Source organism: Lactuca serriola, chromosome 1 (genome assembly GCF_051521515.1).
Source record: "Lactuca serriola cultivar US96UC23 chromosome 1, Lser_US96UC23_V15, whole genome shotgun sequence".
NCBI classification, from domain to species: domain Eukaryota; kingdom Viridiplantae; phylum Streptophyta; class Magnoliopsida; order Asterales; family Asteraceae; genus Lactuca; species Lactuca serriola.
The window spans coordinates 179069945-179092990 of record NC_136408.1 but is presented as its reverse complement, the minus strand read 5'-3'; the positions used below and the strand labels follow the sequence as shown (position 1 = coordinate 179092990).

The 23046-nt window shown below is 38.2% G+C and overlaps 1 non-coding gene across 1 annotated transcript; it reads right to left on the bottom strand.

Annotated features, from left to right (window-relative positions):
• Positions 1-15641: 15641 nt before the first annotated feature.
• Positions 15642-15748, bottom strand: LOC145080793 (small nucleolar RNA R71). Its single transcript, XR_013695377.1, has one exon. It is a non-coding gene; the product is annotated as a small nucleolar RNA R71 (small nucleolar RNA).
• Positions 15749-23046: the final 7298 nt, after the last annotated feature.

The window sequence follows — 23046 nt, the reverse complement described above, 5'->3', positions numbered from 1 at the left end:
ATCCAACCTTCCACATCTCGAACTTGAAAAAGTGTATGTCCGATGAGACTCTTGTTATTCCACTCGACGAGATCGAGATCAACGTGAGCCTCAACTTTGTGGAGGAAACGGTAGAAATCATGGACCGAGAGGTCAAACAAATGAAACAAAGTCGCATACCCATCGTGAAGGTTCGCTGGAATGCCAAGCGAGGACCTGAATTCACATGGGAACGCGAAGATCAGATGAAACAAAAGTACCCTCATCTTTTTATCTGATTCACAAGTATCTTTCTTACTTTAAATTTCGGGACGAAATTCCCTCTAACAGGGGGATGATGTGACAACCCTATATTTCAACTCTATGTAATGACCTAAAAAGTCAAATATTGTAACCACTTTTGATATAATGAGATTTACTTCGAAAATAAAAGGTCCAAAACTCTCTAATAAATTACCTACTATGTTAGATGTCATTAAACTGTGATCGTACGTAAAAAGAACGCCCAAATCTAACTTCGTATAAGGAAGTTATGATTTTTCCAAGTTCGACTTAGCGACAGACAGCTAAAATCTCGAAACAGACATCGAGCGACTTTTGACCGGAATGACCTAAATGAGAAACGTAGGTCTCAACAATGGTTTTTCAACGGTAAAAAGTCTGGCAAAAACAGACATTTGATAAAGAAGTTATGAATTTCTAACGAAATTTTCTTACTGCGAAAAATAAATAATAAAAATAATTTCAGAATTTGACGACGGAATCTAAACGAAAGTTGTTGATCATAGTCTCACCTACGTGTGGATATAAAGAACGTTGAAAACGGAGTTCGTATGAAGAAGATATGAATTTTAGAAGTTTATTAAATAAATAAAATATAAATTTTATTATTTAATCTCGGCATTATCCGAAGAAGGAGTCACCAAGTCGATCCGAGTTACGCCCATTGTACGCTCGTATGCCCAGCGTACTCGAGGCCTATGCGAGGCTATGCCCCGACCTATCCGAGCTCCGAGGCAGTCGAGTATTCGGTCACGCATGACGAACGCGTACGCCCAGCGTATCGAGGCGGTTCCCAGCCCCTATAAAAGGGATGTGAGGGTTCCGAAGAAAGGGATCATTTCTCTCTCAACTTTCTTGCGTTTTGCCTCGTTTTCCGTGAAAGTGATATCCCGAAGTCCCGGTTACCTTGCTCAAGTCCCGAAGGTCGTTTGTGCTCCCGAGATTCTCGAGAATCCAGAGAAAATCCGCTTTCTCGAGTCGAAGTTCTGCTCGGTTTTCATCTTGCCTTCTTCGATCTTCCAAGTGAGTTCATACCCCTATAATCCACACTTTTAAATGTTTTATAAATACTTTTATATGATTTTAAGGGGGGGGGGGGATACAAGTAAAACACACGATTATTATCGTGTGTTATATCAAGTTTCATTATACACTTTTTATTAATGGAATCATATGTGATTTATAACTATTATAAGGAAACTTTAATATGCAAAATATATTACGATAACATCTTGTCTTTTGAAATTAAAAATGTTGTTATATATATATATATATATATATATATATATATATATATATATATATATATATAAGTCAAACACCCTGCTTGTACTGTATGTATATATGTCCATTTTTGGCACTACAAAAGTTATACTTTCATAACAAGTGAGCATTTCACTAGGGTTTACTATACAAACGAGACACACTTTCAGGAAACTATAATAGGTATAGTTTTACGAGAAAATCACAAACTTTTACATACTAGAAACACTATTTCAAGGAGATACATTCATATACAATAAGAAACGAACATTTTCATACGTAAATCTTTTTTATACTAAATTTTTGTGAGACATTAAACTTCACGTACGTTCGAGTACACATTTCAAGTCGTGTATTATATACCAAAATCCCTTGGAGGGGGAGCATGGTTTGTGTATAGATCTATACGGGATTGACAACCCCGCGCCCTGACTGTTAGCTACAGTACACCATTTGGGGTGACAAACGTCAGAACATTCCAACGCCTGAAGAACGTTGTGTATAGGCAAATTCAGTCAATAGCATGGTTCTAAAACTCACATGGAGTATTAAAAAACATTGATTTACGGGGTTTTTCAGATGCTTTGGCGACTTTACACATACTTAAATTTTTTAGAAACAAACATTGGTCTTGATAGAAGGCTACATTTATACTAGTAGAAAATATGAGATTTTCTAGGAAGAAACAAACAAAAACAAAACATTTCATTTTAGTTCATACAAACATTGTCATTTAAATACCTATGAAACTCACCAGCGTAAATGCTGATCTACTCTTTCAAAACTACTTGTATGTCCCAGGGATTTAGTAATCACAGGTAACAAACAGCTTTTGCAGAAGGGACGCTGCGACATCAGTTTAAATCCATATTTTGACATCATATTGTAATTGGTTTTAAACATGTATCTTTCAACAATGTAAACTTACAATTATATATATGATGGTTATGTTGCTTTCTTTACTATGTATTCAATTGTTACGGTACTACATGAAGTCATCCACCCCCGAACGTTTCCACCGTTCCGGTTTAGGGGTGTGACACCTTAGTACCCTTTAAATAGTGCACAAGAAGGAATAGGGTTTTGCACCTGGTCCGGGTACGCTCGGCGTAACTCTGGGTACGCCCAGCGTACCTTGGCGACTCCGCGTCCAAACTAAGCACACGAGTACGCGCATCATACCCCTCTGGTACGCCCAACGTACTCACTTGCTATGTTTTCTCCACACAAGGGCTAATCATGACTAATTGGCAAAGAATAAGGGTAAAAGAAATGCACCTGAATCTCGGGGTGTTACACAATATAGGCACATAAGACCCTCTGATCACACAAAGGTTACCACTCTAGGTAAAGGATACTGAGAAGACTCACCTCGGATGATGAACAACTCCTATAGATGTTGCTTCCGCACCGAGCTCTAACACTGGACCAAAATCCACAATTACCCAATTAAGATCTAAGTCCAAATCCTCACTCTTTAGGTCTAAAGGTAGTCTACTAACTAGCCCATCAATAACCTAAAACTCATTGGGCCCACGAAGGCCCAATAATGAATGGGCTCTCCCGAGGCCCAACTCTTAACTCCAAGCGAAAAGCTCAACACAAGGGCCCAAGGCATATATATAATATCTCTCTGCTCAAAATCTCTAGTACACAAGCCCAAAGATCCAGGCCCAACCCTTAAGTCCCAAAATACGATTTAGCCCATAAAGCCCACAACGAGGTTAGGTAGGGTGTACCTCCCCTGGTATGCTCAACGTACATAAGCATGCACAAAATATGATCGGGGACCCCAACCCAGTAAGCGGGGTGTACTAGGATTACGCTCGGCGTACGTCCAATATGGCTTTTCTCACTTTCTTGGTCTTAACCCGTTAAGACCTTAGCTCATATCACAGATTTGGACTCCTTAAAGGCTCTTACTCCATAAAGTCTATGACTTTAAGCCTTTGCATGGCTGATAAAGTCACAAACACCCAAAACTCTCATTCTCTTATCTCAAAATGTTCATATCTCATGCATGGGTTGATTAAAACGTCCAAGTCTCGATTTCTATGACACTATACTCCTAAAGACACTTAAAGGAGCTGCTCATAATCTCTGGAGCCCATTTTCTCATAAAGCATGCAACTTTGGGACCAAAACCCTAAAACGGTCTAACATGATGCACAAAACAAAAGAGTGAGAAAGCTTTGAGCTTTATACCTCCAAATGAAGCTCCCAACACATATATGCTCAGATCTATAACCTGGACTCCCACTCCTTCTTCTTAAAGCTCATTCTTTACTCCAAGAACACGCAAAATCACTTAAATGCTCTCAAATGGACACACACAAGCTCAAAAATGAGGATTAGGGTTTGAGAGGGTTGATTGTCTGAGGACGGTGGCCAGGAATGAGGCCACCTTATTCTTTATATAGGGACACCCCCTCATTTAGCGTTTTCACTATGTGCCTAGTACGCCTAGCGTACTAGGTGGCTCCACTTAAAAGTCACGCACATGAGTACGCTAAGCGTACTGACATGTACGCCCGGCGTACTCAGTTGCCACCTTTCTCAAATAAGGGACCTATCTTGACAAAACTTCAAACTTCCATAGATTCCTGGATATAAGTCCATTTCCAATGAGCCTCATCTCCACAGAAAGGTTACGAGACGCCCTACGCTTCTAGCAACTCGTCGCAGCCCCGAGGCTTCTTCATGGCTGGGTTGTAGCCCAGGGACCCTAATCACGGACGATCTGAAACAGGATGTTATAATTCTCTCCGAATTGAATTAGATTTCGCCCTCGAAATTGCTCCTTATCATAGATCGAACCCAATAACCCGACAAGAACCACCGAAAGGACCTCATATCATACAACAATCTCTTCCAAAGACACATGAACCCAACAGGAACTCCCGACCACGAAGAAGACGAAACCCTTATGCCGCTACGGTACTCAATATGTCTCTCCAGAACTTAAAAACTCTAATGGTCTATCTCCTTGCCAGACCGCTCTTGAAAAATATCATCATGTTAATCACTCATCGAATAACAGACTCTAAGAACACTCTACCAATTTTTATTCTCTAATCGATCTCGGTTGAAACTCACAAGGAACGAAAAGGTCACATCCCACCAATGACCCACCGCTTGAACAGCTATCAGAACTCATCTAAAATAATGAACCTCCAAAACTATGTCCTTAGACACAAGAAAATCATGCTCGCTTCGAAGTATCCTCTGTGACAACCCAAAACTTTTTATCATGTAAAGTCAATTCAATCAACCAATAGTCAGACTTAATTCTATTGCCTTCTAGCCTTGTTAAGGATCATTATAATGAGTTCTAATCCTATTACACTTAAGGATTGAGTTTTAGGAAGTATTAGCTCGAGATCAGAAGGTTGGACCCGAACCAGAAAGCCAACCACATGGGGTTTACGGTCGTAAACTCTATTCACGGCCGTAAACACCCTCCTAGCCGTGAACTCCTTCCATAAGGATGATATCCCTTCTTTTTTCATCATTTCTCACAATTCCAACTCAAGAACACTTATTTCTCTCTCAAGTATCATCAGGAACACTTATAATTCTCGAAACATTTGTACGTGTTTCTTCCAATGTTTCTTGATATCCTTCTTGATCTAGTAATACCCTTTGATTCCATCCATGAATTCACCACTTTTGGTCTAGATCTTCAAGATCATCATCTTTCACCAAGAACACCAAAAACACATACTTGTTCTTGGGCCATGAACACCCTAATGTCTTCCAAAGTGTGAGTATCTCTTCAATCATCTAGTTATCCATAAGAAACAATTGATTCCTAACCATGAAACAAGCACCAAATGCAAGATCTTCAAGAGTTCACGGTCGTGAACCCTTCATGTGGCCGTGAACCCTTCAAAATGATTGATAGGACCGTGAACCATCCTTCCTTGGCCGTAAAACCTTTATATGATCATGGTTGGGCCATGAACACATGATGTGTTCTTGGCCGTGAACACTCTAAGGACGTAAACACTTCTTAGTGTAGCCGTGAACTCTCTTCAATCAATTACATGTGATTCTAGCACTCCATTGTGAGTAATTCCTAGTCCCTAAGGTTGTTTCCCTTCGTGTTAGTTGTGTTAGACACTAATTATATACATATATGTATCAATATATGTCATTTAGGCTCGTTTGTGTCTCGGGAATTCAGTCGTGGAACTTTTCTGCCTTACACGAATCTTCAATTGAATCACCCACATAAGGAGAGTTCGTACCCCCTATAATCAATCTTATAAATGTTTTAAATGCTTTTAAGGGGGGAATACAAGTTGAACACAATGATATTGTGTAAATGTTTATCTGTGATAACCATCACAATAAAGGATTTGTTATCCTTTTATAAGTGATCAAAAGCATTTCAAAAACTCTTTTAAGTTATGTTACTTTATTGTTTATAAAACTCTATTTTTAAAGTACAATCATAACTCGATAGATAATCGAGTATTTTCTACAAATCAGAGATTGTTCAAAACAAACATACTAGTAAACTATAGTAAGTATAGTTTAGGGGTTCAGAACATGCAATAACAAGAACAGAAAGGAACATACGATAACAAGAACAAGATAACATTTACATGAGACTACTTCACGGCTTAGCAATATACTTGTTAGGTTGTGTTTTGTAACCAGAGTCTCCTCGAAGGAGAGCGGACATTGTGTGTATAAATGTATACCAGACTGACAAGCCCGCATCCCGACTGTTCGCTACAGTTTGGCCGACAGGCCAAGGGGTGACAAATGTCACATCAGTTTCGACGCTAACATGTAGTCGTGTTGAACACTTGTCGATCAGTATGGTTATAACCATATCACAATTTTAACCTTAATTAACAAACTGGTTTTTAAGGTAGTTAGTGTTTTAGTAGTTACTTTATACAACATTACTGAATACTTACATTTTCCCATTACATTCATATAGTGGTCTTCTCACATAAAAGGTAACGCAAACTATTTTCTAGAAAATATAGTCTTAAACTTGGGAAAACTTACAAAAAGACAAACATTACAATCGAGTCCTAGTACATTCATTTAGAAAGGGGCCTATAATGCTAACTTTATGATTCCTTAGTAGATACACCAGGGATATATATTGATCGGGTTCGACAGATAGTAGGATGTGTGCTTTCCGCTTCATTTCCTGTTCCTTGTTTGGTTGTGGGCTTAGAGCAGATGCACGAAGTCTACTATCTATCCGATCTTAGTTATATATATATATATATATATATATATATATATATATATATATATATATATATATATATATATATATATATATATATATATATATATATTCCGTATAAACCAAGTAATCATAAGGAGTACCAGGTATGGGCCAGGTTGTAACATACAAATTTAGTACATCATTTTCTAGTAAAAAAACATACTTTTTAGATAGAACATTTAGTAGGCTAAACTAGAAACTTATCAGTAAAAGGGTTTAATTCATTTTATTAAACCAGTATAACTTAAAGGACCTTTAGTGGTCAATTCTATAATACCTTAGTTTATACATCAGGGTTATATATAATTCATATCCGATAAGTAGTTAGATGTGTGCTTTCCGCCTTACTTCCTATTCCTTGTTTGGTTGTGGCCATAGGGTAGATTCACCCATTTAACTGTCCGTTCGATATTAGATTATATATAGCTTGTATAAACTAAGTGATTATAAAAGGAACTATTGTGGTTATCATTTTTACTAAAGGAAATATATGATTTTCTTAAAGAATGTTTTCATAAAATATAAAGAACTATTATAGTTAACTCCGTAAGTACCAAATGAATATGTCAGGGTTATATACAATGAAGATCTAACAAATAATAGGATGTGTGACTTCTGACTTGTTCTCTGTTCCTTGTTTGGTTGTGGGCTTAGGGCAGATTCACACAATCGAGTGTCTGTTTACTCTAAATTGTATATAACTTGTATCCATTTAGTACTCATAGAAGGAATTGTAGAGTCATTTTCACTTTCATTCATCATATTAGAAAATATAGGATTTTGTGGAGGAACGGATGAACTTTTCTAAAAAGAAATTACAACATACTTTTCATCACCTAAATACTGATGAACTCACCAACTTAAATGCTAATATACTCTTTCAAAATAACTTGTATTCTCAGGAAACTCATAAACAGGTACGTGCACTGGGATTTAGAAGATGGAGTGTAGTTGTTTGATGTCTTGTTTTGTTATTTACTTTTGGAGTCTATCTTTTGTGAACCACATACTTTGTAAACGCTTTAAGATTAATGCAATGGTTGTTTGTTACTTTGATTACTATGATGCATGTGTTGTGATGCCAAACATGACGTCCTCCGCCCCCGTACGTTTCCGTCGTTCTGGTTTGAGGGTGTGACATCCTATGACATCTATAATCATAAGTCCCAGCTTCCTCTCAAATATCCCTTCCATACTGAGCACCAGGTCAACTGCCGACCCAATAGTTGAACCTCCAAAGGTTACCCACTACACGCCCAAAAACGATTTACCGGCTTCCTTCTCACAATAACTATCTCGGCCCATCGTGACACACAATTCACAAAGTTCGCTTTAACCCAAGAGAATATTACAACCCCATCTAAAGTCGTCTCACCTCCTACCTCTGTCGTCTACCCCTACTAGTTCCATGAGTCTTTTGTTTCTTCCTATACCAACGAAACTGACCCACCCCGGTCTAAGACATCCGATGGAGATCAATACCCCTTAAAATGAAACCCATCTACGAATCTGAAACCTCATCTCGCCTACTCAATACACGAATTTTCCCAAACTCAACTCGAGAGTCTGATTCAACAGCAGAACTAGAACCACTCATTTCCAATCTGATACTCAACCCATACTCACGATTCACGAATTTATGCACACACCAACTCTCCAATTCGTTCCGATTACGATAAACCCTCATCAACCTAGGATATAACGATTCCCTACCGTCACGGAGACCCCATTCTCGGCCGTGGTCCAGTAACAAGGTTCCAGAATACTCAATTTGTAAGACTACCCAAGCCTAAGAACGCCTCTACATCATACTCTGACTAGTGAATACTACAGCTCCCCGCAGAACAGTAATCACTTTTATCGACTACTGATTGCTATGGTTCCCCCCGTAGTCTTATAATTCTCCTTTATTTACTCATGAATGCCATGGCTCCCCGCAGACCCACAACATCCTCTCACTGACTCGTGAATGCTACAGATCCCTGCAGTATCACAACACTCTCTTGCTAACTAGTGAATACTACGACTCCCCGCAGTACCACGCCACTCTCTTGTTGACTAGTGAGTACTACGACTCCTCGCAGTATCACAACACTTTCTCGCTATCCAGTGAATACTAAGTCTCCCCACAATATCACGACACTCTCTCGTTGGCTAGCGAATACTACGGCTCCCCGTAGTACCACGATACCCTCTCACACTGACTCAAGGATGCTACGGCTCCCCGTAGTCTTACAACACTATCTCGCTCACTAGCTCACCATGGGATCACTCCATGGTTTTTCCTGATAACCACAAGCAATTACTTCCACTCGGATGCACTTTCTCTCTTATCACCCCATAATCTCATCATCAATTCATCACTACACTGAGTTCACTAACTCATGCTCCGTAATTCAACATAGATAGGTGCTTACACCCACCCAGCTTATGCACCACTACTCCTGATGTATGTTCTCATAGTCAAGGCACTTCTCTCAACACATATACACCCTTAGACAGTCCCACTCTGGCGACAATTAACTGATGGGTTCCCACCGAAACAAAAGTCACTCGGTACTCCACTCGCCATCTCACAACTCGAGTCACAACATGACCAAAAATTTAGGACATCATAATTGGGTACCTCGGTACACCATCACGACATCTCACGATGTCTTGCCTCAACCACTGATTTTCCACTCACACAACTCGAAACCTCGAAATACTTCCATCTGACAAATTGAAACACGGAGGAATCGTCAATGACTGAAAACACATTGACGAAAATCCGAAGCTCCATCCTCTACTAATCACCACCCATATGAAACTACTCATACCGACTATGATATTGGTTGACAAATCAACTGCTGCCCTTTTTTGAGTATAGATCACAATCTATACCTATACCCACAAATCTCAACTATTGAACCCTGAACTCAACGACCTAACCGCCTCGAACTCAACATTTGCAAACACAAAAAATCCATATCCATAATAAATTCTCTGACCAATGGCCACCTGCCGTGGATTCACTCATCCTTTCTTAAGTACACACACATACATCATCTCACCTTACACATTGCCTCATCTACCAATAACCCAGGTCTCATGTGTCCGCACCGAATATCTCCATAACCAGTTCAGTAAACGCACTTGAATGGATCGCTGATCCTCTCAATAGAATACCCAGTTCTCCCCCACTTAGGGTTTGAACCATCACCAATGGGCATACCAACAATATACTCCATAGATTGTTTCACCACATATATCACACTTGACTATTGGAACATACCACGTAATCACTTCAATGATCTTCCCGATGGAAACCAAGCAACTCCAAATATCCCGTAAGTCAGACAAAATCTCAGAATCCTCCCAACGTGACTGCCTCCAGTCATCTCGAAGCCTCAGACCGACACACCGCCGGATACCCTAACTATTCCGAATTAGTCCTAACTCTCAATCTGGAAATAATGCACTATCATACACCTCGTCTCAGATTCCTAGACCAGCCTCCCATCGCGGGAATCATCATTAAAGTAAGAGACCTCACTCTCACAGTCCATACACAATGTAGGAAATGAGGGCCACTGCCCCGATATACTCCTCTTAATCACCTGGAACTGCTGCTAAAAGTATGCCTCCCTCAATAAGGCACCTCCTTGTTCTCTTCCATCTTAGCCCCATTAATGACTCTCTCATGGTATAAGAAATAACTTGCAACAAACATACTGCCCAAATACTCTAGTGAAAAGGTTGCAACCCTATGCTACCCCACGGGGTTTACCTCCAACTCTGAAACCGGAAGCTCGATATCTCTTTTGCTTCTCCCAGGAAACGGGGACATTGCAACTCTTGTCACGGAAGGTGACGTCTCATCTATCGGTCGATTGCTCAACTCAGAGCGCGATCCTCCAATAAGCATCATCTCTACTCATCCCTGAGTCTTGCGACTCCAACTGGCTTCTCACCAATAAAATATATCAGAAACTAACTCGATCATCCCATATTTCCCATCTACCCATACTTTCCACACTGATCATCCCATATTTTCTAAGTAGTTGCTCAACCTTCTTGATCACCAATCCCGTTATACCTTATCGTTCTCTACTGAATACTTTCCTCTATCAGTGTACTCATTTGACTAAGGTCACTCCCTAGGATCTTTCCAGGTTCTCACACTTCTCTGCCATTAGTTGCTGAAGAACTCCTTATGATGCCAGCCATCTACCTCCGGAATATCGTTATATTCACTTAGTAGAAACTCCCATCATCAAGAGTTCCACAAAGCACGAAGCAAGCATCATTTGGGCATCGAATAATCTCTACAAAACACCTAAAACCACTCTAGGTTACAACTCCAATTGCTCTACTAACACTCAAAAGGTATCACCTAACTCAAGCAACCCTACCTCTCGCCGGTATCTAACTACTCGCTCAATAGGCTCCTCTAATGCTCATCTAGGTATATCTCCTAGATTACTCCTCTACTTAAAGTTCTGTCTAAAAGATTCCTACTGGATACTCTTACTCCGCACATTCTCAAAGCACATCACAGATAGAAAAATTGGCTAGGCTAAGGCATCACAAATCAGGCAACTCTGGCCCTAAAATATGAAATACCTAGTCTATCTTCAAGCATGCATCACTAATATCTCAATAATAACTCATAACAAAAATAAGTAAGGTTATTTTGGGAAATCACCGTTCGGGCTCTGGCTGGTTGTACACACTGCTCGTTCTCATTTTTCTCTTAGAAACTCTTGCTCATTTTAGAAAAATCATTTCTTTTGATTTTTTTTTCTCAATTCCTCAAATTGAGTCCAGATATATCCGAAGGTACATCCAAATCCCTCAAACCAAGGCTCTGATACCAACTTGTAACACCGTAAATTTTCAAACAAAATTTTCATTTTAAAATCACATAATTCTCATAACACATTTCACAAAAATCCCATTTATTTAATTTAAAAAACACAACTCTTTCTCTGGTGTGTACAATCAAGCCGACGCCTTCTCACGATCCTGAGAAGAACCTGAAACCCATATCAAATTACACGGTAAGCACGAAGATTAGTGAGTTCCCTAAAATACCACACATATCTCATTAGCCTCTCATGACTATACTTAGATAAGACCCTCCGGTCCTAAAACTTAGGTGGACCCTCCTGTCCTAACTCAGTAAGCTCAGAATAATACAAAACATAAATCACAAAGACATAATACATGATATCACAATATTCAATATATGCACATAAGACCCTCTGGTCACACAAAGGTTACCACTGTAGGTAAAGTATAGTGAGAAGACTCACCTCGGATGATGAGCAACTCCTATAGATGTTGCTGCCGCACCGACCTCTAACACTGGACAAAAATCCACAATTACCCAATTAAGATCTAAGTCAAATTCCTCACTCTTTAGTTCTAAAGGTAGTCTACTAACTAGCCAATCATTAACCTAAAACTCATTGGGCCCACCGAGGCCTAACTCTCAAGTCCAAGCGACAAGCCCAACACAAGGGCCCAAGGCATATATATATATATATATATATATATATATATATATATATATATATATATATATATATAATATTTCTCTGCTCAAAATCTCCAGTACACAAGCCCAAAGATCCAGGCCCAACCCTTAAGGCACAAAATAAGATCTAGACCAAAAAACCCACAACGAGGTTACGCGGGGCGTACCTCCCTTGGTATGTTCAACGTACACAAGTATGCACGAAATTTGATCGGGGACCCTAACCCAATACATAGGGCGTACTAGGATTACGCTCTGTGTACGTCCAGTATGGCTTTTCTCACTTTCTTGGTCTTAACCCGTTAAGACCTTAGCTCATATCACATATCTAGACTCCCTAGAGGCTCTTACTCCATAAAGTCTGTGACTTTAAGCCTTTGCATGGTTGATAAAGTCACAAACACCCAAAACTCTCATTCTCTTATCTCAAAATGTTCATATCTCATGCATGGATTGATTTAAATGTCAAAGTCTCGATTTTTATTACACTGTACTCCTAGTTACAATAAAAGGAGCTGCTCATAATCTCTGGAGCACATTTTCTAATAAAGCATGCAACTTTGGGACCAAAACTCTAGAAATGGTCTAACATGATGCATAAAACAAAAGAGTGAGAAAGCTTTGAGCTTTATACCTCCAAATGAAGCTCCCAACACATATATGCCCAGATATATAGCCTGGACTCCCACTCCTTCTTCTTCATAGCTCCTTTTTCACTCCAAGAACACACAAAATCACTTAAATGCTCTCAAATGGACACACACAAGCTCAAAAACAAGGATTAGGGTTTGAGAAGGTTGCTTGTCTGAGGATCGTGGCCATGAATGAGGCCATCTTATTCTTTATATAGGGACACCCCCCTCATTTAGGGTTTTCACTATGTTCCTAGTACGCCCAACGTACTAGGTAGCTCCGCTTAAAAGTCATGCACATGAGTACGCTAAGCGTACTCACACATACGCCTGGCGTACTCAGCTGTCACCAATCTCAAATAAGGGACCTATCTTGACAAAACTTCAAACTTCCATAGATTCCTGGATATCACTCCGTTTACAATGAACCTCATCTCCACAGAAAGGTGACGAGACGCCCTATGCTTCTAGCAACTCGTCGCAACCCCGAGGCTTCTTCATGGCTGGGGTGCAGCCCACGAACCCTAATCACGGATGATCTGAAACAGGATGTTACAATGGACCAGAATTGAGAAGCATTGGAACTTTGGAGGATTGAAGCTTAAAAGAAGAAAATTCCAGTGAAAAACCAAGATCACGAAGTGACAACTCAAGGCAATGACGTGAAGAGGGTATTCTAGAAGATTACTACACTGGAAGTCAAAATCCTTGCCCGATACGGATATTTACCAAACTCACAATGCGAGACCCCTATTTCACGTCATGAGCCATATCTTTTTCAAATCTATATAAACTCCTTTGCATTAACGATGGAGGGACCTTTTGGGGGGAGTGGTAGTCTGAGATATTCGATTTAGAGGTCATAGATGTGCACAAAATATATCTTCGAAGGAGAATTTGCTTGAAGATTAAGGAATTGAAGAACAAATGATCACATCAGTGTGATTTACTTTAGTCATGTCGATTTCTTTTGAACTTGTGTTTTTTGTTTTCAGTCATGAGTAGCTAAACTCATTTGCTTTCATTTAGCTAGATGAAACCTTGAATCTATGGCTTAGTTTATTAGTTTATGGATTTTATAAGTTGGTTTTGTATATGTGTTTGATTATCATTAACTAACATGTTAAACTTTGTGACTATGTTGCTTAAATTCAAGTGAAGTGTAGATTAGTGACCATTAAATTACATGAACTTGATTACGTAGTGATTTAGTAACCATTAAATTGCTAGAGCTATGATTGACCACATCTTAGATAATTAATAAAAGTAACAAATCTAACTGTGTTGGAGAACATGATTGTAACCATAATTTTGTTTGCTTAGATAAATCATACATAGCCCATCTGTAATTAATAACTAATTTCGTGTTTGCTTATGTATGACCATACATGGTAGTTCATGAATTGGTGAAAATATTAGTAAATTTGGACTTGAATTGCTAATTACATAATAATTGGTAACCAATTTTAATAAGCCATAACTAGCAACTAACCATCAAGAAGAGATGGATTCGACCTAAATGAAAGTGTTTTTATTATATTGATTAAATCCGTTAGTTAAGAGCTTAAGTTTTTCTGAACTTGAAAAATCAGATAAAACCCCTTTAAACTATTGCTTGCTTTTTAGATTATTTTTAGTACTTAGGTTAGTAAATTAAATATGTTCCTTGAGTTTGATACCCGACTATTTGTGCTATATTAGTTGTGAGTAGGACCACTGCCTTAGTCGTAATAATTAGTTAGATAGTTTGTAAAACTAGTAGGTATAATAATTACGAACATCATGTTTTTGGTGCCGTTGTTAGGGAACGGCTATTTTAGTTTTTAATTTAATTGCTTTAGGTTGATCGATCCTTTTTGTGGGATAAAACCTGCAAAAAGTTATTTTTTAGCATTTTTTTTTGAAATACTGAACTCACGACATGAGCTCTTAAAGCTCACAATGTGAGCTCTGATATTTCACATTTTGTTTCGTTTATGCTTTATGTTTCGTTTATCTGCTATACCACGAGGTTGCATTATTACCACGTCGTGGTAATCGTTCAGTAGGAATTTCTAATTAGTTTGTGTTCGTTTTGATGTTTTTATTTTTGTTTTTGTTTCAGTAGTTTATGACCCGCGGATCAAACACACCATTGACACCACCACTTGAAGATCTACATTCAGTTTTTCACAAAATGAAGGACAAGAACGTAGGAGGACCAAACAATATTTCGAAAAACAAGAGCACATTCAAAAGATTTGAGAGAACTCCTAACAAAAAGGAAGCTGGTTACAAGCACGAAAGAGAAACATAAAAAAAGTAGTGAACCTGAAAGTGAGCCAAAAAGCATCATGAAGGACATTGTTGACATGACGATGGAGATATACAAGAAAAGAATACGAGAGGACACCGGTTCAGGACTTGTGCAACCCGCAATTCCCGCTACTGCTACCTTTGAGCTTAAGGGACATTTCCTAACCACGCTAAAGGATATTCCATTTCTCGGAAAAGACCATGAAGATGCATACAAGCACCTTGATGAATTCAATGATATAGCCCATCATTTCAACATTCCTAATGTACCTCGAGAGACTGTCTTGTTAAGAATGCTACCAATTACTTTTAAAAGATTGGTTGAACGACACTTTCACCAAGTTCAATCACCACTTGGGCACAGATACGTAAAGAATTCCTCCATCAATTTTTCCCACCATCAAAAGTTTCTAACATCAAGAAGGTCGTAGCTAACTTTGAGCAACAAGTAGGGGAGTCTTTATATGAGGTTTGGGAGCGATACAAAGGGTTAATAAGAAATTGTCCACAAAATGATCTAAACGAGCAACAAGAAGTCTCGATCTTCTACAATGGGGTGAACGTCACGACAAGGCAACTCCTTGATTATCAAGGACCTTTAACAAAGAAAAATTCCACTGAATTTAAAGAGTTGATCGAAGAGTTTTCAAAGCATTCACGGGAATATCACAACCTTTGTAATGATAGAGCTAGGGGGATCGGGAATGGTGCTTCGAAAGATATGGCGGCGGTATTGGCAATGTTAAGTAACATGGATAGACGCATGACTAAGATGGACCAATGCATACACGCGATATGTGTGGGTTGTGAAAACTGCAATGGTCTACATTTGACAAAAGATTACTATCTAGACGAAAACGGGAATAGGAAGACTCAAGTTTACTACTCAAGTGGAGACCACTATGATGAAGATTGGTGGACGCCGAAGAAGGAAAGGTGGCCTTATGATGAGTATAAAAATCAAAAAGAAGAAAAATGCAGGCAAACATGTCGGGGCTTTTACCAAAAGGAACAATCACAACCCAAGAAAAAGTAGACTTGGAGTCTAGGCTTCACAGATTCATGGAAGCTTCTAAAAAACATCACGATGCAACTGATGCTACCATGAGAAATCATTAAGAATCCATAAAAATATTGAAGCTCAACTCGGGCAATTAACTACATCGGTTAATGAGCGGTTACCTACTAAAAATCCCAATAACAAACCGCCACCACATGTCATTGCCATCACTATTGAAGAAGACACAATTTCTGAGTTCTTAGAGGCCTTGGAAGAAGAGACAAAGCAGCCAAATCAAAACCAAAGCAAACAAAAATCAAAGAGAAAAAAGTTGCTAAAACACCGTCATCATGACGTGAGGATTCAATCCTCACGACGTGTCTCAGCGTGTGTAGAAAATGTTTTATGGTTCTCGAGTTTATTAACCTCCTTTACTGTTTTCTTCTCGATCTAGAGTTCACTCGTTGGAGCAAGAACATATAATGTTTATGAAAAAAGTCAAGGGATTTCCGATCAATATTCCTTTTATTGAATCCTTAGCAAAAGTTCCCGAATATGCCAAATTTCTGCAAGACTTACTCGACATTCACCAACAACTAGAGAAGAATACCAAGGTAGTACTTAATGAGCAAAGTTCCATGGTCATTATGGAGGGGATACGAAGGAATATGGGAGATCCTGGACGCCTTAAACTTCCATGTGAATTAAAAAACAACATGAAGACATATGCATTAGCCGATTCTGAAGGAAATATAAATTTGATGCCTTATTCATTCTACCAAAAGCTCAACCTTCCATAATTAAAGGCTAATAGAATGACAACTCATATTGCCAATCGTTTGCTAATTCACCCGCGAGGCATAGTTTGATACATTTTGGTAATAATAGGAAAATTTGTTTTTCCAATCGATTTTGTGGTGCTAAATATAAAGGAGGATAAAGATGTCCCAATAATTATTGGATGCCTTTTACTTAATACCGTGCAAGCCTTCGCGGATATTCACAAGTCAAAGATTACATTGCGAGTGGGAAATGATGAAATGACATTTGGAGTGGAAGACGGATTCAAGAAGGATTGTGATCAAAATGAAGAATTCTTTTTGGATGATGAAAACGAGCTTGAGGAGTTAGAGAAATTGATGGAAGAATGAATTTAAACAAGAGAACAAGCCAAGCGTACTAACCCTAGAGCTTCAATTCCAAAGTTCTTTGAGGTCTTTGCTTTTAACACTCCAACGTCCCTAATGAGTGAAGAAAGTTTGGTATCAAGTAAGGATGAAGAAGAAAAAATTACACAAGACTTGAGCGAGCCAACTCTAGATAACAAAGATGTTGAAGCTAAGGAGATACAAAAGGAAAAAGGAGAACTTGAACTTGTTGTGAAGAATAAAAAGGTGGAATGAAAACACGAGGAAGGCGATTCTAAAATGAAGAACGAAAATTCTAAGAAAGCTTATTTAAGAAGGGTGCAAGTGTAAAAGAAAAGGTGGAGGGAACAGAAGCTGCAAATGGAGATCTTACCCCCAACCAATACCACATAGGGCATATGGAGTCATACACACGACTCGATAAAAAAAGAAACGTTTCTCGGGAGGTAACCCGAGCTCGGTTTCCATTTCCATTTCTTTTCTTCTTTTATTTGATATTAATTTTTAGGATAAAATTTATTTTGTTTGTTTTGCATTTTTAGGATAAATTTTCTTGGTCACTCTCTTTCAAAATTGATTGTGGGGTCCTTATCGTAAAAGAAAAAATATTTTTATGAACAATATATTTTTAAAATAAATGATAATGATTTCATTAATTAAATAAGAGGAAAAAAGACTAGTTTATATAGGACCATATGGATTAACAAGTCAGCCCAACATGCACCAGTCCATAAAAATTCGGCCCAGACATGGCCCACGATGTGTGTTCAAGCCCACGACATGACGAGGTTAAAGTCACGAAATAAGTGAGAATACCGGTCGTTATCTGTTTGAACACTCACTTATCTAACATTACGTCATGAACTAAGCACTACCCCCCCTACACTTCAATTTCGACTGAAAACTTGTTTTTCCTACGTGTCTATTACATTAATATCATCAAAGGTATGTATTTTAAGTTCCTCAATCTTTAATTTTCTTAGATTTTCAGTAATTAGAAGTTAGGGTTTGTTCTTGAAGCAAAATTGCAAAATCAAGTCTATTTTCCAGTGAATCGTTAATGCATGTATGTTTAAAAGCTTTACAATAGCAGCATAAACAAACCCCAAGCATGGATTTGAGTTACATTTGGCCTGAAAATGATTGACAACAATATACATATCAAACTGAAATCACAACGTCGTCTTCGTGACCACGACGTGAAAACTGGGTTTTCAGTTTTCTGCTTTCTGCTTATTACTTAACTGTTTGGTGGTTTTGCTGGTTTTTTCTTGCTGTTAAATTTTCAAGTACCATGAGACCAAGGCGTGCAATTCCTGAAGAACAAGACCATATTGATGTTCCTAGTATACATCCTCTATATCGATTCCCACAAAATATTTCGCAATCCATGCTCAACAATTATTCAAATATATACAGGGATGGGTTATATAATTAGGAGTTCGCGTTAGCACCCGTGATTGATTGGACTTCGTTGAGTGGGGTTGGTATGGTAACATAATTGGTGCGATATTAGACAAAGATGTTTGTAGGAGATGGATTCACTTTCCAATGCAATGGGTGGCATATGTTATTTTCCATTCAAGAACCAATTTATCGAGAGTTGCCGATTGAGTTCTTTGCCACAATTAGTTTTGAGGAATGGATGACGGAACCAATATTCAAGTGGTCCCTTGCATTTAGATTGGGAGGTGTTTATCAAGAATGTGGCATGCATGAGTTTTCTTGGAAAATGGGGTTTTACACAGAAGCAGAAACACAATCATCACATTTTATCTTATTTTTACAGGGTTGTGCATGAGACTCCACCACGAGATTGCTTGATGTGCAATTTTGGAGATCCATTTCCAATCATGAGTATAGTTCACAAAATTCTACTCTTTCAACTTTACAATGTGGCGTACGCTTTCCCACATTGAGATGATTAGCTTTGAAGATCTTATGCACCAAACTTTTTTGAAGACAAAAGTTTCCTATTCACGTTTTGCCGGCACATTCACATGTATCAATGAAGTCTAAGTTCCACTCACACACTCAAGGTGTCAAGTTTTCTACACGTGTTTTGAAATGGATCTTGCCACTACTACCCTAGGGGAGTCTATTCCTTTTCTCCCTTTTATTTACTTTTAAATTATTTTATGCATACAATGTTGACATTGTATGAAATAAGTGTGGGGTAGGGGGTCAAAAAGGAAATTGGTAGAAAATTTAAAATTTTGAAATTTTTTTAAACATTTATAATAGATTTGTAAAAATAACCTAAAAATTAAGTATAGTGGTAATTAAAAACTTAAGTTGCTAGTGTTGCATGAGACGATTGTAACACTCCAATCCAGGTATTCCATTGTTACCCTCAAGTATTTCATTTTTGGAAAAAAGGGTCCTTTCGTAAGTTGGGCATATATTTCGGTACGCTTAGCATAAGCGTGTGTGCGCATCGAGTGGCTGAGGCTCGTACGCTAGGTGTATGAGCAGGTACGCGGGGCGTACGTGGCAGATGGCTAAAACCCTAATTTCATGATTTGCACCATATTGAAACAACCTTATATCATTCGGACCAAACCCTAATCAGGCTCTGTAGCCTCATTTCGTCTTTAAACACTATTTTTGCAAGAACTTGTGAGATTTAAGCTAAAAGGTGTCTTTACTGACTTTTCTAGAGAGTGTTCAAGAAGAAGATTGTGGTGACCAAGCCTTGGATGTTATTGATGTTGGATATAGTGTCTAAGTCCATAACTATATTTGGTATGTACTTGACCCGACCCGACATGGTCCATTTGGGTTGCACTTCACTCGAACAATTTATGGATAATTTTTGAGAATAGTGTAAGTTATGATTTGTTAATGTATTATAAGTTCTAATATATTAATATAAAATCATATTATTTAATTAGTATAGATTTATAGTTAATCTAGAATTAATTTAGAGATCAAAAGTATGACTAATTAAATATGGGCTCTTGTATTTATATAGTGTGGGCTAATGCTAATTTGGAATGGGTTAGGCTTGCATGGAAAGTGCATGGAAAGTGCATGGATACTCCATGGATCTTTAACCCATGGATCTCATGGAAATGAAAAGACATGGGTATTAAGGTTTACATGGATGTAACCCTAATCCATCACACTATATAAAGGAGGCTTTGGTTCTTGAAATCACACTAGTTGTGGTGAGTAAAGTAAGAGGGCTGATTTCAAGAAAGGTTACTATTCTCTCAAAGTTCCAAAGTTTGTGGTGATTTGTGATTTCCATTTAGGAATCCACACTATTGGTTCTAGGCTCTAAAACTCCAAGCAATCAACTACAACTACAAGGTAAGTAATTCTACTAGCTTTATTTGATTCAAGTTCCTAATGCCATGCTAGATAGGATAAGAACATTGGAAAAATAATTATTTGCATGTATCTTAGTCAAACATGGATCCAAGGTTTCTAGGGTTGCATGTACACCGTAGGAGTGTTATAATGCTAACAAAATAATCAGTGGTATCAGAGCCTAGGCTTGTTTACTTGATACTTGATGCAAATAGCTTAAAAATTGAATTTTTTTTTTCACTGCTGTATGAACTCGCCGAGTCCATGGGGGGACTTGACGAGTCCATGAAGAAATGCATGCTACTCGTCGAGTCTGTTCATGCACTCGACGAGTAGAGGCTGCAGTGTCCAATTTTTCGAGTTTTGCTGCTGGATATGGACTAGAAACATTACCCTAAACTGTTTTGGTGTTATAAAACTTGTTTTAGATGGTGTAATGTTTATGCTAATCCATTTACAATGGCTATTATCAAAAATTACAAGTTTTATGAGTAATTTATGATTGTTGGAATGTTCATATTCATGTTCTTGAACTTATGAAGATTAGATGATCATAGGAATTGTTTGTAACCTACTTGGTAGTTTAATTCTTGATCATTATATGTTTTAATGGAGTCCATAACTTGTCCTCAAGTTATGGAAATCCAAAGGTCACAGTTTAATAAAATCCATTAAAAGAACACAAGAGTTAGAAAAAATGAAGAGTCTTCATTTTAATACTCAATTAAATTTATAAGTTTTAAGAAATGAAAGTTAAAATTCAACCCTTATACATTATAATATTACAAGTTAATAATATATATATATATATATGTATAAGATCAAGTCGTCTTATTGCTAGTATGCCTCATTCACGAAGCCGGTCTATAAGGGGGGTATAAGGTTGTTGCCTATAAAAGGGCACCTTAATGGGTGTCCACTCTCACCCATCGCTTCCTTGATCGGTGGAGGGTCGTTAGCCGAACGGGTAGGAATAGGACTTATAAATTCTCATTAAAAGTATAATGATAATACTAAAGTAACTAAACCTTATTAAATTGCCAATCTTAGTTATTTTAGGAAAATGTGAATAAGGTGCTAATCCATGAAATTACACTTTACACTTTGTTTAAGTCGTTAGTGGAGCGTGTGTGGTTAACCGGCACACTAACTTAAACTTAATAAGGTAGGTAAAGGATGACTTAATGTTTATCATAGTATCGATGGAGCGTGTGTGGTTAACCGGCACATCGATTGAGGGGTAATACATTAAGGGTACCAAGTAATTTGCATGGTTACTTCACACCTTGTTTTGTGATCCTCGACATCCCAGTCAGAAAAATTGAAACATGCCATTGAAGAAAGTTCAATGAATCTCAGAGAATCTAGGAGTTTCTAAATCCAATTAAAACCTAATTAAATATTTCTTTTTTTATAGTGGAATTGGTGAATCGTCATTCACCTACCTTCAAATATCTTATAGCTTAGATTACGGCATCCCTCTTCTAAGTTATAAAATATTGTGTTGGGTCCTAGCCTTAATATTACATTTGGGTGTTTTATTAAGGACTATCTCTAAATCTAATCTAATCTATTCCCTCTTCTTTTCAGATGTCTTCCAATAACAATGCTTCTGGCTCAAACCCTACTAGCTCCTTCTCTCTCATGAATCTTTGTGGGAGAGTCATCTTTGATGGATCCAACTTTACAGATTGGATCAGAAACATCAGGATGGTCACTCAGTATGAGAACAAAGAATATGTTCTCGAGAAGGAGCTGAAGGTACCCGAGCTAACTGCTACTCCTGAAGAGCTTGCTGAATATGTGGTACATGAAAGAGATGCTACAAAAGTGGCATGCGTCATGATGGCCACCATGAAAACCGATCTCCAAAAGTCCTATGAGGACTATTATCATTTTGAGATGCACTAGGACTTGATGGACCGCTACCATCAAAGTGCTCGTCAAGAGAGATATGAAATAATCTCCTCCATGATAACAACCCTAATGAAGGATAGTAAACCCATCACAGGCCACATGCAGAAAATGCAAAGGTATGTGGACCGTTTACTGAAGCTGAATGTGAACTTCCCCGAGGAGTTAGTAATAGACATCATTTTGCACTCCTTACCATCGTGTTATGATCAATCCCGCATGACATATCACATGAACAAGGAAGAAGTCACCCTTAGCAAACTTCAAGGACTCTTGAAGACTACCGAAAGTGGTCTAAAGGGTTAGTCGGTTGTTACTACTACTACTCCTACTCCAACTGCGGCTAATGTCTTGGCAATAAGGCATGGAAAAGGGAAGAAGAGAAAGAACCCTTCTAAGGGTACCAAGGGTAAGACCCTTGAAGGCTCCTCTTCAAGCAA